Here is a 16471-nt window from a genome sequence, read left to right as displayed (position 1 = left end):
ACATATGCTCAAGTCACAGAACAAAGGATTGGTTTAGAATTTGCTTGGTTGCACTCTATGCTCAGTTTCTGTGGCTTCTTAATGTTTTCCTCTTGAATTAGGCATAAATATGAATTCTGTTATGGCTCATGTTTGACCTATTTTCATATATGAATGACTGTTATCTAAGAATTCTTAACTGCTCCTAGATAGGGCTTGTTAGTGTCAGTCTTTCCAGCCTTCCTCCAGTGATCAAATATGCTCTTACAAAGTGTTCTCAGAGTGTCAAGGTCAAATTTTGTCATTTCAGTGAGTCTTCAAGCAAAATTTGGTCACTAGGCATTAGGTCTAGGGTTTTTTTTCACTCCTTTCAAATTTGCCCGAATGTCAGTCCATGTCATCATTCAGCTGAGCCTATCATCATTCATAGGGTTGCTATCATCATATTAGGTTCCATTGGGTCATGTTACACCTTATTCATGCTTCAGTTGTGCCTTGGCAAGGTCATTTCCCTCTCCTAGGGTTTTGAAAGCCAATTTCTCTTGGACGGTCAAATCATCGGCAAAACTCGTATCCAGATGTTCATACACCTTCCCCTATCCTTCATATACCTTATCAAATGCTTCCCATTACTGAGATCCCCCAAAATCCTCATTTTTGCACAAACCCTAGTTTCTAGCTACAACTTGGCAATTTTCTAGGTTGGGCTTGTGTTTTGCCCTTTTGGACCCCTTCCCCTCACTCAATCTCTAAGATTCCACTTTCCCCTGCTTCCTAACATCCCTCCCCACTCCCAAAAATTTCCCCAAGAATTTAGAAGCCCCCTATCCCCTTCATTTCGCTTCATTTCGGCAAAATCCCTTGTTCCACACATCGGGACAAGTTTCACTCAAAAGATGTTTCAGATCAATCAAAGATGAATTTTGAGAAACTGAGAGAGGTTTTTGTCCAAAACATGCCAAGGAAGAAAAACATCCTTCACTTTTTGCACAGGTGTCATGGTTTGAGAGAAATGTCAAGAATACCGTTGCCTCAAGAGAATCAAAGACACCTCTGAAGTGACCTTGGGAAAATCAAGTTTTCTCCTAGCTGGGTTGGCCAAATGATTTTTTTGATGGATAAAATGATAACTAGACACAAATATCTTTCCAATGAGCTATCATGAGCTCAATTTGGGGTTGAGGAAGGCATTCAAAAGTTGACTGCAACAGTACTCTTCTTTCAGGCAGCCTCATTTGGCACTTTTTGACCAGTATTGGGATATTTGATTTTTGACAAGTCAAATCAACTCCAAATTGAAAAATTCTACTTGGGTTGGAAAGTAGACTCAAATACCTTTCCAACGAGCTATCATGCGCCCAATTCCGACACTGGGAAGGCCTCCAAAAGCCTCCTGCAAAAGCGCGACCCGTTGAATGGTGTGCGACCCGTTGAGAGCTCTTCCGCAGTTCAGAAAAGCAACGTACGCGACCTGTTGGGAGGGGCGCGACCCGTTGGGGATTTCTCCACAGAAATTTGCCAGTAAGCTGCCAAATGACCCCAAATCTCTTCAAGGTTGCAGGTAGGCCTCTGATCATCAAAGTATTTTGCTTGATAGAGAAAAATGAGCATGGGAAATGTGTTTTAATGCCATCAAGTTGAAATGAGAAGTTCATGTATATTTGCTTTAAAAATGTCAAAATGCAAGTAGAGATAGGGTTTTGTTTTGTTGCTCCCAAGGTTATCCCTTTCACCCCCTGAGGTTTTTCATGAGGAGGGAAGACCATCACAGTAGCGTGATATTTTTGAGACCAGACATGTCAGCTCTCCTCCATTGGTCACTTATCAGAGAGGCCCGAGGGCCTTATTTGCAGCAGCTAGGCGAGTACTATCTCCACAGCAGGTGGAAGGGGTCTCGCCTTCATCTTCAGCTCAGCGAGTGTTATCTCCACATCAGGTGGAAGGGGCCTCGCTTTCTTCACCAGCACAGGTACTGCAGAGGGGCAAAGAGCCCATGATTCATGAGGATCCGGTGATTGATCTCGAGGCCAGTTCTCCTAGCCAAGAGGCGAAGGAGATCATTTAGCATCTTAGGGATGAAAATGATGTTTTACAGAGGAGACTTGAGGGTGCCCAATGGACCATCACCTACCTGGAGCAGCGGAACACACAGCTAGAGGAGGAGAAGGCACTTGATGAGCTATGGAGGATTCGTAGCGACCGAGTCTTGAACCGTAGGAGGCCCGGTGATCCATTGCCTGCTGACCGAGAGTCACTGCTCATTCAGGAGAATGCCCACTTGGAGAGGTTGTTGGCTAAGGCCAACCAAGAGAAAAAGCTATTGAGAAACATGAAGAATCACTATTGGGCAAGAATGCATGTATGCAAAGCCAAGATGAAAATGTTCCAAAGGAGGTTGTCCGAGGCTCTTAGGCGGAGGAAGAAGACCAATCCACTCCGTATCTTGGCTGAGGCATCCCTCAAGGATCATGGCACTCATTAGCATCAGCTACAGCACAAATCCCAAAAAAAATTGAGAATTTTGGGTAATTTTGGTATTTTTGGGAAATTTACAGGTTTTGGCTTCTCAACAGGTCTCACCCTCGGTGAGACCCTTTGTCATCGTAGCTCCGTTTTGCAAAAACTCAACATTTTTGGATTTTTCATGCAAAGTTACACATGCCTATGGATGGACTTGAGTTTTTATGGAGTTTTGGGCCTCCAAAAGGTCAAAATACAACCAAATTTTGACTTTTTGCCCCTTTTTTGAGCTGCAGAAGTAGTCTTGGGAGAATTGACTTTTGACTAGTAAAATGACCTTCAAATCCAAAAATTCCGGTTGGGTTGGAAAGTAGACTCAGAGACCTTTCCAACGAGCTATCCTGCACCTCATTCTGACACCGGCAAGGCCTCCAAACAGGGCTCCAAAGTGCGCGACTTGTTGAGGAAGATGTGCGTGACCCGTTGAAGGAACTTTGCCAGATTTGACCAGTTCAGCCCAGAAAACGCAGTTTAGCTCCAGTTTGACTTTCTGAGGTAGATGGTGATCCTCTTGACTATACTTGTGGCACTTTTTGGATACTTTTAATCTTGTTTAACTCTTCTAGAAGATTCTTGCATGTAAAGGGTAAAAATTGAATGTATGAACTCGTTTCCAAGTTTATAGAGGCAAGTTGTTTTGACTGCCTATTTTCTAGTGCTTAGTTTAGAAGTGGTTCAAACAGATCCTAGAAGGATGAGCTAGACCCCTAGAGGCAAGGGAAGAGGTTGGCTTGCCTATATTATGTATTTTCTTAATCATTTTCAGGGGTTGGATGGTTGGACTCTTGAGGGAGAAGCTATCACTGTATTATTTCACTTATATCTCTGCAATTTTTGGCTAAGGAAGACCAGGGTTTTGCAGTCATCTTTGGGATTCTTGTGGACTCATGTGTTGATGGTGTGTTTCTCAATGTTCTTGTAAGCTTTTTTATGTGATTCATTTCCTTTCTTTACTGCTGCACATTAAACAAATGAAGTGTTAAAGTAGGAATTCATGCTAGCCATGCTCTGCTTTTAAATTTGTTTAATTTCCATGTTTTCTACTGTCTAAAGGGAATTCAAAGTCATTGTTTGCTCTCTTTAGCTCCTCATTTTTCATTCCTGATCATCCATCTCAAGTTAAGGCATCAATAATGTTTCCTACCTCACCCCAAGGAACCCCCTGCAGAAACTGTGTCCAATCCCCGCACCCAAAATTGCAATTCCTTAATTTGCCACCAAAAACCCTAAAAACCCCAAATCAACCCTTTTAATCAGTTTACTAGCCTAATATCAGTGTTACCTTGTTGGTCATCTCATCCCATTGAAGATCTACCGAGATTGACCGGAGAGAGCCTTCTCCTGCCCCGTAGGGCTAGCTACGAGGCTGAATGGTTTGATGTAGCCTTGAGGTTTACCTTTCTCAGCCTGAGGTGAAATTTCAAGCACTAACAGGGCTCATTTGTCTTCTTTCTGCTAATCTGAATGAGAGATTCTTAATTTCCCCTCATTCCTTAGCCTTTAATCCATCTCTTTTACCTTGAATGATTGTTTCATATGCAGCTAGCTTGCTCCATATTCCTTCTTGTCACCAAGAAAACGCACCAGCAGTCCTACTCCTTGACTCCACGCCCAATGGTTCTAAAACTTTCATGCTGTCCCTGCCTCTTTACTTGAAAGTATCATCCTTCCCACCAAAAAACAAAACAAAACCCCTTGAACTCAATAACTAGCCTAAAAACATTATCAACAAAGCTAAATCCGAAAGAGAGAGCCCTCTCTGATTGCAGGTGGGCTAGAACTTGCAGTCCAAAGATTGGTATGTGGTTACCTCGGCTGTATCCTTTTGATGTCGACCAGAAGGACAACCTGAGTGATAACAGAACCTAAATAGAAACAGCATCCTTATGTAATCTTCCTATCTCTCACACCCATTTGCAATCTGAATTTGTGTATCCCTGCATCTTTACTCCATCACTTCAACTTATGTCCAATTGTAATATGCAGGTACTTCAACACATGTTGAGCTGCATGTCTTGGCTCAACCATCAATTAATTAAATTCCTTTTTTGGATCCATGATCATGACTACTTTATGGTTACCATAACAGGTTTCTCATTCAGATCTTGTTGTGGTAATTATGGTTGCTCCCTATGACACTACTTCTATTTAGTCACTAAAGTGCATCGACTATTTATTTTGGAAATCAATATCCTTCATTTCGAATCCAGAGGTAAAATCCCTTTGTCACTGAGGAGGGATTAACTACTTCTTATATCAGGTGATTCCGCCTACTCCCATAAAAAATAAGGTCAACCAAGACTCATCATATATCCATACCATGCTCGAGGTCCATTCAAATTTTTCTTCAGTCTTCAGACATGAGATTTCCTCTCATGTACTTGAGGCAGCTCAGTTGTACACTTCTTCTTCCTCTATATACTCTATTGCGAAGAGTGGTTTCCATGTCCATCTGATAAGATTTCCAAACCATAATAGACAATATAAATAATAGTTCTAACATAAGTGTACCTGACAACAAAATCAATTGTCTCCTCATAGTCTTCTCCCTCTTACTAGGAGAATACTTACAACTCTCACTTTTTTCTTCTCTAAGTTTCCATTTACTACATACTTTATCTTGGAAGTCACCACTAACTTATTTTCAAAAAAAATCTTCATCATAGCATCCTTCAAACTTGTTGACCTTCCTTCTCCCTCTGAGCTAAGATCTCATCTAGTACAATATCTTCTCAAAAACAATTATCGTTTCTGGGAGAGCCTTCTTGTCACAAGCTTTTCTTCATTCATTCACTACTTCCATCTACTACCGGAGCCTTGGTAGCCTTCACAATGTACCTAAAATTCTCACTAGGATTTCATGTAAGAACAATTATAACCAAGAAAAATATACAAAGGACAAGAGGCTGACTAACAGTAAATAAAAAGCAATAATAACCAAGGAAGAGATACAAGTTACATATCTTTTGATCGATTGAAAGGAATTGTCAACTCCCTCTTGATCCTTTCCATCTTGTAGAAATCATCCTCTGCGGACTTGACATTCTTGTCTTCATCATTAAATACTTTCCTTCCCTGCATGAGCCTGATTTTCCTTTGCATGAGTTAGGGTTTCTTCACCTAGAAGAACCATCATCTTTCAATACTTTGGGTCTAGGGTTTTTTCCACAAACCCAAGGGATTTCTTAATCATATATTTCAAGATTACGTGGGGTTTACAAATCATTTTCCAACAGGGTATCATAGCACAAGTTATATGACTCTTCTTTTCATCTCCTTTCTTGAAACAAATCACAATGTTAAAAACTCTTCCATATACTAAACATCGAATAAAATTTTGATATCAGCAACATATCTTAACCAATATAATAATGCAAGGCATATTTTGACGAAAACCATTGCTCAGGGATTTTCACAATAGTACAATATATGATATTAGTATTTAAATCTTTGCTCTTTCAACACATACTCAAAAGTATCCCTATTGAAATATTATTGAGTCTTCATGGTTGAGAAGTAGTAACCTTGCAGCATTTTCCTACAATACACAAGTATTTCAATACATACCTCTCACTAGCGCTATCAAATCATATGTGTTATTAGATCATCGAGTGGGGATATCAATCCTTGAGACCCCAATCAAATTAACTACGACAGACTATTGTTAAAGATGTAAAGATGACGATGATAAATATCAATCTAGGGTTAGGTCGGTTCAAATTTTTGGTTTATCAACACAAGATTACTCTTCCCACAACTTATTTCCATGCCACGAGACAAACTATTATCCACCCAAGTTGACTAATGAACAATCAATATTTCATCCAATAAAAACAACTTTGAAATTCAGGCCCCACAAAATACAATAAGTTTGGCCACTCCCTATCACACAGTTCCTGGGTAGGAGATTTATGTATAATCACTTACTCTAATTAGAGCCTTCCATCATTAATGTGGTTCTTTTCCTAGAGTTACTAGAGTTGTTCAAACTCCAACTCCGTCTTCCTTGTCGGAGACAAGTTTTTTCCTTCTCCCTCTCACCATTCTTGGTCAAAATTCTAAGTTAGGTATTAGCCAGGATCCCTCTTCCCATTGCACACATAGATAATGGGATTATGTCTACTTATTGAAATGGCTGAAAAAAATTACCTAGGATGAATGATGGATGAACCAAGAGCCCGAAATCTACATCATGATAGTGTTCATTCCAGTGAGGTTCTTCAACTTACTGAAAAATAGGGATTTCTTTCTCCTACTTCATCAATACTTCTTTCTTAGTTCTAAAATCTCTTCTCTCTAGACAAAAGTAGTAAGGTCATTATGCCTTAGAGAGAGGGAAGGACTCGAGCGATACTATGTTTTCCTCAACACGAACAATGCATGGGATCCGAACCGATGTATCTACGTGACAAGGTTTTGTCATAATATCTACACTCTTATCCTATCATTGCAATATAATGTGCCACATATATGTCATCGTGGCATTGCAACTTGCTTGTTAGACAACATCATTGAACCATACTACCAGATGAAGAAGAACATCTTCACAGAAATTTTGAGTACATTTTCAACAAATTTTCATCACAATGTTAGATCACCAATAGTAGAGAGAACAAAACATACTTAGTTTCTGAACTCTTTGAATTTAATACTATGCAAAATGGCCTAAAATTTCAAAATTATGTGGATATATCTATGCAACTGAACTATGACTAGAATCCCAGGTTTTGATCTTGTGTCACATCACTTGAATCTGGTCATCCTGAGTTATATATATATATGATCCTGACATTGTTATAAAACGAATGGTTATTCTCCTCCAATTCTACAGTTTGAGAGGTCATGTTTGAAGAAAAACTAAATCAACTAATAATAAAACACTCACACTCATAAAATAAATATTAGAAATATAGAAAAACCATACATGGCGGAAAAGGCCTCAGCCTTACAGCATTCCTCACATTCTCATTATTAATCAATCCAATGTACAAAGAATGATAATAGTACAAATAAATACATGAGGAAGTTGGTCTCAAGATAGTACGTCTATCTTGGACATTATGGTTGAGAAAATATCTCAACAACACACTAATCTAGGAGCCTAACTAGTTGGAGAGAATCTCTCAACCAACTAAGCCTAAACTGACTCCTAACCATGAGGAACAAATTCAATCTAGAAAGATAGGATTAAATCCTAACTTTCATGATTTTAATTAATTTAATTATTTGGACTTAGAATTGTTTTAGGAGTGAGGCTAACATTCCCCCCCCCCCCCCCCTCAATGATAAGTCCAAATTAAGAACCAAGAACCATCTTCCAAGTTCTCATGCTAAAACTGTTGATCCTCAAAAAACATTTGCCTGAAAGACCGCCAAAGTTGGATGCTCAAATCTAAAAAGAACATGAATCAGCTGCATGTCTGATTCATCTCTGAATGTCGCTTGACAACTCCATCACATGCCAAGCTGCAAAAGGATCCATCTGTCCTTTGCTTTGAATCAGCATCCTTTGTCCACTGACAAAATGTTGATGACGCCCACTGGTGAATTTTCTTGTCCACTGACAAAATATTGAGAACGCCCACTGGCGAATTTGTTTATGATGCCCACTAGCTGATTTGAAGATGCCCACTGGTTGCTTTTGATGATGTTGTCGAGACTTTCAGTTTGACAACCACCCTTAATTCCATTATCATTTCCCCCCTTTGTCAGCTGAAAGGAGAGACAATTATTTTCACTTGATTTCTAAACTCCCCCCCTTCAGGTGTAAGAGAGTTTCACTGTTGTACTCCTGCTTTCAGGTGCATGAGAGTACCATCTTCAATTCACTGTTAGTTGCAATAGGTGAGATTGAATTCTGTTGTAAAACTTATACAATTGTTTTATTGTTGACGACCATTCCCAAGGATCAATCCATGCATAATTGATCTTTAATCTGGTAGGTTGGTCTTGTTTGCAGCAATTCTCTGATGAATGATTCTTCTTACCACAATGGTGACAAGGATGGAGATCAAAACATTGATCTTCCATGTGACCTTTTCTTTGACAATGTTTGCATGTCGGTTTGTCTTCAACTTTATCATCGCTTGTTAATGTTATTTGATCAAGAAATCCTACACTGATGAACTTGATCGGCTTAGAGTAATCAGGGATTTGCAAGTTGTTTTCATCTTTGTCATATCTTAATCCTCGTCGACTTTTGTTACTTTTAAGTTCTTCCCACGGCTTGATGATTGGTTTGGAAGAAGCAATTTCAATTTGATCATGAACAACTTCAACACTTGAAGTTGTTTGAATGAGTGATTTGGAATCAACATCTTTATCTTCCCCTGTATGTTTGAATGAATTAGAAGCATCGCTCTTCTGTTGCAACTCATCTCTTTGTAGTTGTGACTCCAGTTGAAGGAACTCAATTGTTTCATGTGCTTGTTGTAGATTTATTGAAATATCAGCAAGAGTTGCTTTGCTGATTTGTACCATGTCTTCAATAGTTGAGAGGGTCAAATTGTTAAGAATCTTTAACAACTGAATGCTTTTCGCCATGTGAACTTGTTGGAACTCATGCTCGCTTGCTTTAAATATTTGCTGGATTTGTAGAACTCGCTCGCTTGATGTTTGATTAGTTGTTGCATGCTCGCTTGAACTTGTTTGAACAATTGATTGTTTGAACTCACACTTGCTTGCTTTCACGCTCGTTTGATGATTGGTTTGAATTAGTTTTAGGCTCGCTTGATGTTGTGAGATTTGCACTTGCGTTAATTTTTTGTGTACTTCGTGTGTACCATATTAGAAGGATAATGTCAAAACTAGACACAAAAAAGAAGCTACATCAAGAAGCATGTGCCATCACAAACATACACATGGTGTACCTAAGATCCCCTTATTCAATTTCGAGCAGATCTAAGACACATCAACACCACAAAAAATATGTCTTTATTAAGTATTGAAGTACATCAATCTTCACTTTCACAACATCATGAATGAAATTCTCAAACAATGAGAATGCCAAGCTTACAATTTTTTGAAACAACTTGTCTTCAAATTAAATGGAAATTTTCAAACCGCAAATTACAACCTTATCACTCCAAAGATTGATACATCTTTTCTCTCCATTAAAATTTCGTAATGCACCTTTATCTCATCCAAAAATTCTATGATAACTTATATCTCCCAAAAAAACAAAACAAAAAAACAAAACCATTTACAAACTTCTTAACTCCTTATCATTCCAATATTAAAAAAAACAACTTTATGACCCATCCTAAAAATATTTGTGAATACACCTCATCACTAATCCTCTTTCGTATTCCACTCATTCTCTCCCTTCAAAATGTCATTCAATAAAAAAAAATTGAGTGCCTAAAAAGCGTTTCACCAACTTAAAAGGAATCCCTGTAAAACATTACTTAACGAAAAATACACTTATCACTCCAATATGCTTCAATATGATTAAAGCACTTTAACATATTTTTGTTCCTTAATTTTTTTTAAAAATCCTGCCACCAAAAAAATAATTTTGTAGGTAGGAAATATACTCCATTAAAAAATGGACCGAAGACCGTTGTGAAAACTCAGACTTTGGAGATTTTCTTTTCATGACGGAGGAGGTACCACGAAGAATTGAAGGTCCTGCATTAAAATCATAACAGTTGAAGCGAAACATACCTTTTCAACCGCTCCTTGCAGGTTCCACGTTCCAGATTAAGCAACCAGATAGAGGAGCTGCCTCTACTTGCATTAAATTTTGTCGATTTCCAGCGTCTCCAGGCCGTTGAAAAGACATCGAATGCAACCAGATAGAGGAGCTGGATTTTCAAGAATTTCCACGTTGGCTTGTTGTTGGCTAACGCTGGCTCTTGCTGGTTTCTGCTCTACTTTTCAGTAACATTCATTAACTTATCAGAAATTGGGTTCGGGAATTCAGGTACAGTGTTAGAAGCTCCATTGGCAACAATGACAGTCGGTGTTCTGCGGAAAATCCTCATGCTTGTAGCGGTGGCGAGCTTCTTTTCAGCCTCATCCGTCTCTTCTGTGAATGAAAGTGATATCCTTCTTGCTTTCAAGAAAGGCTTAACAGCTCCTGACTGTGAAAACCAGTCTGGTCCTAACTGTATATTCGATTCTTGGGTACCTGGAAATCAAGTTTGTACCTTTGCCTTTGTCAGATGTGACGAGAATAACAATGCTATAAGACTGGATTTGAGCAATCAACAAATTTTTGGAAAGCTGGTGTTTTCCAATATTTAGACACTCTGAGTCTTCAACAAAATAACTTCAGAGGAAACATTCCATGGGAGCTTGGAAATCTACAGCGCCTTGAAACCTTGGATTTACCTGACAATCAATTAATCGGTTGACTTCCTTCATCACTAGGGAATTTAAAGAATCTTGTGTGCTTTCATATCCAGAACAATCAGTTAACTGGACAAATTCGGAAAGAGATAACATCACTTCCAAAACTTATAGATTTCAAATATTCAGGAAATGACCTGACTAGTCCTCCTCTAGGGGATTTTAGCACTTTCCTGAGTTGCAAGCGACGGTGGAATTTCACGAACCGAACATCCCTTGAAAACCTAACACAAGGGTTTCAGCCTGAGTTACCACTAACCACGTGGGATTCTTTCACTTTTATAGTGGGAACGTCTTCTGCTGCCCCTGCTACTGGTCGCCAGAAACTACACAGGCCTAATGGACTCCATGACCACGGTGCTGCGGCTACTCTTGATGATCCGGACTGTAATGGAAAGGATCATAAGATTAAGAATCTGAAATTGTGGCCGCAGCGACAAAGCAGCGTCAGTTTCTCAAAGTTGTGGGAATATGCTTGGCGCTTTAATTTCTCAAAGTTATGGGAATATCTTGGACATTATGGTTGATAAAATATCTCAACAAGACACTAATCTAGGAGCCTAATTAGTTTGAGAGAATCTCTGAACCAACTAAACTTAAACTGACTCCAAATCATGAAGAACAAACTCAATCTAGAAAGATAGGATTAAATCCTAACTTTCACGATTATAATTAATTTAATTATTTGGATTTAGAATTGTTTTAGGAGTGAGGCTAACAATGTTGGCCTTTGCTATAGCTAAAGAAATGATCCTTGTTTTCCTCCACCATAAAGCCTTTCGGATTTGACCACCGAACTTGTAAAGACAAATTGTTGCTCATTATTCTAATCTAGCTAACCTTCGAACCTTATTACGATACCATGTTGATTTTTCATAGGTATTCTTAGTTGATAATTACTTCTAATGATTTAATCATTTTCATATTCTTATTCATCATTAATAAATTACACAAAAGATTTCAACAATAGAAATATTTATGACAGTGGGATCATTAAGAGACAGCCAAACAAGAGACACAAATATTTTACCCTAGGAAAAGCCACTTGGGGGGAAAACCCAACAAACTTTCTTTAGAGAAATTATTCAGTTCAAAAGAGATACGTCTAATCATTTTAGACTAAAAACAAGGTCAAACTGACCATAGACAATCAAGGTCAAACCTTGTCAAATAGAGGTAAATAGTCTCACAAATTCAATGTGCCCATATTGAGCCTACCATAGATGACCTAACCATAAACTTTCATTTTTTCTAGAATATGATTCATTCTACCCAGATGATGTTATTTCCATAAATTTCTTTCTATCCAGAAGATGATTCGTTTTACCCAAATGACGTTTGTCATAAACTCAACTTGTTATTTTTATTCTCCTTTGCTTGAACAAAAGAGTAAGTATGTTGAAGAATGATCTAAATTTCTCGTTGGAAGAGGAGGATGAAACGACTTTATATAGTCATTCAAGGAGCCCAAATTGGTGTCACTAAAGGATCAGGCTGACTTGATCATTAGAAGGGCCAACTTTATCTTTTGGGGCCTAAAGTTTAATTTTGAAAATTCAAATTTCCCTCCTTTGAAGCTGACATGAAAACCTGTATTTATGTTATTATTTCTCATATAATTGTGAGGGTTGAATATGAATAATGAAGACATACAATAGCTACAAAATTCAACATTGACAAGGTGAATTACAGCAACATGACAAGGGTAGTTCAATCCATGACAATGACCACCAATTTCAGGTTGTGTTGCCATCAATGACAAAGGGGATAGATTGTTGGACATAGTGTTGTCATTAATGACAACCAGTGTCATTGATTTCAAAGGGGAAGTATAAGGAAGTAGCAGTGCCATTGATAAGTCAAAGGAAGTAACATGATAGTATGATGTCTTGACAAATTCACATCAAATGATATATCAAATTTCCTCGAACATTATTGATTTTTTGTTGAATTTACGCTCAAATCAGTCTATGGTTGGATAGCCATCTCTGATACATTTCCAAAAATATATCACACTTGGCCAAATTCTTCTCGAATGAGAAGTTATGTCAGTTTGTAGTCGCTCTCTATGATTGGCTCATAGAAGTTGATGTGCTTCTTTTTTATTGGCTCGCGATATTTTGAAATGACTCTCTGTGATTGTCTCGTGAAATTTGACATGGCTCTCTATGGAAGTTGATGTGGCTCTTTGTGGAATTTGACATGGATTTTTTTTTTATTGGTTTATGTTTTCTTCACATGGATCTCTATGATTGGCTCATGGCAATTTGAGGTGGCTCTCTGTAATTGAATTGTGGTTGTTGATGTGGTTGTCTATGATTGGTTCATGACAGCTTGAGGTGGCTCTCCATGGTCCTTTCATGGAATCCTGACTTAGCTCTCAGAGATTGCTTCTATGGAGGTTGAGATGGCTCACTATGATTGGGCATTATGTCTGGCCTCTATGGCATATTGTTGTGGATCTCAACTAGTGTATAATATGAACACTCTGTGTAGATCTTAACTATGGTTTATCGTGGTGCAGTCGGTAAAGTGTGTTGTGATTCCTTAAGAGTTTGAAGGTTCAAACTCAGTAGGGCAGTCCAAATCTTAATATTTGTTTTATCCAATGAGCATCCATTGTATCAAACTAATAATTGAACAATGGTGAGAATCTTATAGAATGATTGTTGAAAAAGGTGCATTTTGTAGAACACACACTAAAAAGAGAAATTTTGTCAAATATTTAATCTTTCTAATGCTTTTATGGGTTAATATGAGGGGAAATTGAACTTTGGAAAAAGGGTTTTTGTTGGAATTCCTTTGTGAATTAAAAGAGGAAAGCTACAAACTATTTTGAGATTGGGGGGGTCATGATTATTTCCAATATGAATGTATGAATAGGTTTCTTGACATGTTGAATTTGCACAAAATTAATGAATAATAAGAAGATTGATTTTGTTACAGTTTGAGATTTTGGATTTACTTTGAAATATTGTGAAAAGTGGTCCACTAAAGAAGAAAGTTAGTATCTCCATCGAGGTTGGTGCCTCAAATAGGTTGAAGCCTATTGTAAGCCAATGCTTGCACATTTTCAAGGTTGGTTCCTCAATTAGGTTGAAGCCTACTGCAATTCAATGCTTGCACTATTTCAAGGTTGGTTCCTAAATCAAGTTGTATCTTAATACGAGTTGATGGTTGCACATTTTGGAGTTTGGTGCCTTTAGTAGGTTGGTGTCTTTAGTAGGTTGGTGTCTGTAAATTTATTTTTGGGGGTGGGTACCTCTAGTAGGTTAGTGCCTACAAATATATGTAATCAAATTTGAAGATGATGAGAACAATTTTGTGGTTTTCTCCTACAAGGGTTTCCAAGTGCATCTGGTGTCTTATTATGATGATGGGTTGATGTAAAGATGCATGATTATGATTACATTTTTTATGAAAATTTTCCATTACACTGATTCAGTTCTCCTCTTAGTGTAATATATTGTCTAACACTTAATAGATGCATTAAGTGAGAACCACATACATAAAAGAAATCGGCTCAGATACTTGACCTTAAAACCTCTTACTTGCATTCATAGTTATCAACCACTCAACCTAACCTACCATACTAAAAAACACAAATTATTTAGATATGAAAATGCCTAAATATAATTTTGATTATTGTTAATATATATATAGAAACAATACTTCTTTGTAATATCATATTTCATTATATTTAAATATATGCTTAAATTGGTCACCTTTCTTTTTATTTTTCTATATAACACATTTCATATTAAATATACATATCAAATCTTTCTGTGAAATTTATTGGGTACATTATTAATCTTTATTTATTGGGTACATTATTAATCTTTATTGATTGGGTACATTATTAATCTTTATTTAGCTAATAATTAATATTATTATTTTTATTTTATTTAAAAATTATATTTTATTTAATCCTACACATAAATATGTAAGTGTTACCCATGTGACCATGCCTTTTTTATTTTATTTAAAAATTATAATTTATTTCTTTCCTACGCGTGATTATGTAAGTGTTAACAATGTGGCAATATCTTCATTGTACTATATAATTCATTGATATATTTGTTTCAATTATTCAATACATAATACATTAATCCAATGATTGCAACTAAACACATTTATTGAAAAAAAAATTACACAATAATATTATAGTAGAAACATGAAATTCTAGAATCAAAACACATTGGAACACTTTCATCATTTGTATGGACACTTTCATCCAAATTTTTCATTAGAAACACAAACATGAAATTCTAACCTACATTAGTACCCTTTCATCATTCGTTTGCAACATTTTGTTTTCATGAGTGGTTGAGTGTATTCAATATAAGCATCTCTGCATGTATAAATTCATTTTTAATTAATAGAATATAAGTTCTCATTAAGTGTGATCCTTATTACAACATTAATATAACGACATTCCAGGACACCATTATCATTTTCATTACGATTAATATTATCATTAATATTACTAAGATTTGTGGTGCGAAAAGAAGTATATTGAACCAATGCTCAATGGTGTATAGCACATAAATGCTTTATATTATATAAGCACCAATAAGTCTTAAAGAGTAACTAACTAATCTCACATTAGGTATGTTTTACACCAATAGAAAAAATTCTCCCAAAACATCTAGCCAATTTCACTCATTATAAGCTTACATGAAATATAAATTTTATTTTTTAATTAATGGAAGTTTTATTTTTATATTAATTTTTTTAAATCGCAAAATTTTATTTATTTTGTAATATATAAAAAATAGAAAAAAAAAAATATATATATATATATATATATATATATATATATATATATATAATAACTTTCACTAAAGTTTAAGTAATAATAAAAATAAAATTTATGCATTTTACTATTAATAATGAGAAATATAAACTAAATTTTAGTTAATTTTAATCACAGAATAAGTATAATAGCATATCCCTAACTCAAGACTAAATAAACATCAAGGTGAGTGTGGATGTTATATTATTTAAATATAAGAGAAGTGTATTGGATGGTTTATAGATAATTAATGAATAATGTATTAAAATGATCTTTAAAATGGCTAAGCATTAATAAAAAGCTTTCTAATTTGTACCTCCATGGTCATTTTCTTGTTCATATGAAATTGAAGAAAACAATAGTATGGTGCATAGACAAAAAACCACATTCCCAAATAAATGCATACGAGGAAGAAAATTTGAAGTTAGAAAGTGAATAGCTATTTGAAAAATAAGAAAACAAGCTCAGTTTAGAGAAAAAGATGTTAAGACTTATGTGGATATAATCGTAGTAAATGGTTTAAATAGTCTGATAAAATTAAGAAGCAATGAAGGATTTGATTTGAGGAACTTATTATGTCAACAAGTTATGGTCATAACATGCTAAATTAAGCCCACCATTGAGTGACAAAACACAGATAGGAAAAACAAGGAATTTGGGTTTGATAGGAAAAACAAGGAATTTGGGTTTGATTTTGACTAGGATGTTGAATTTGAAAATGGATTTGGAGTTAGTAAGGGTTTTCTTATATCTAGGTAAGATATATTAATGAGAGATAACGATCTTCTTGTTAGAAGCACGTAAAATTTGTTCACAAACATAAGG

This window comes from Pinus tabuliformis, chromosome 1_2, assembly GCF_031772625.1.
Source record: "Pinus tabuliformis cultivar Carrire ecotype Pingquan chromosome 1_2, CPIR1, whole genome shotgun sequence".
NCBI lineage: Eukaryota > Viridiplantae > Streptophyta > Pinopsida > Pinales > Pinaceae > Pinus > Pinus tabuliformis.
Note: the sequence above shows the minus strand (reverse complement) of the source record.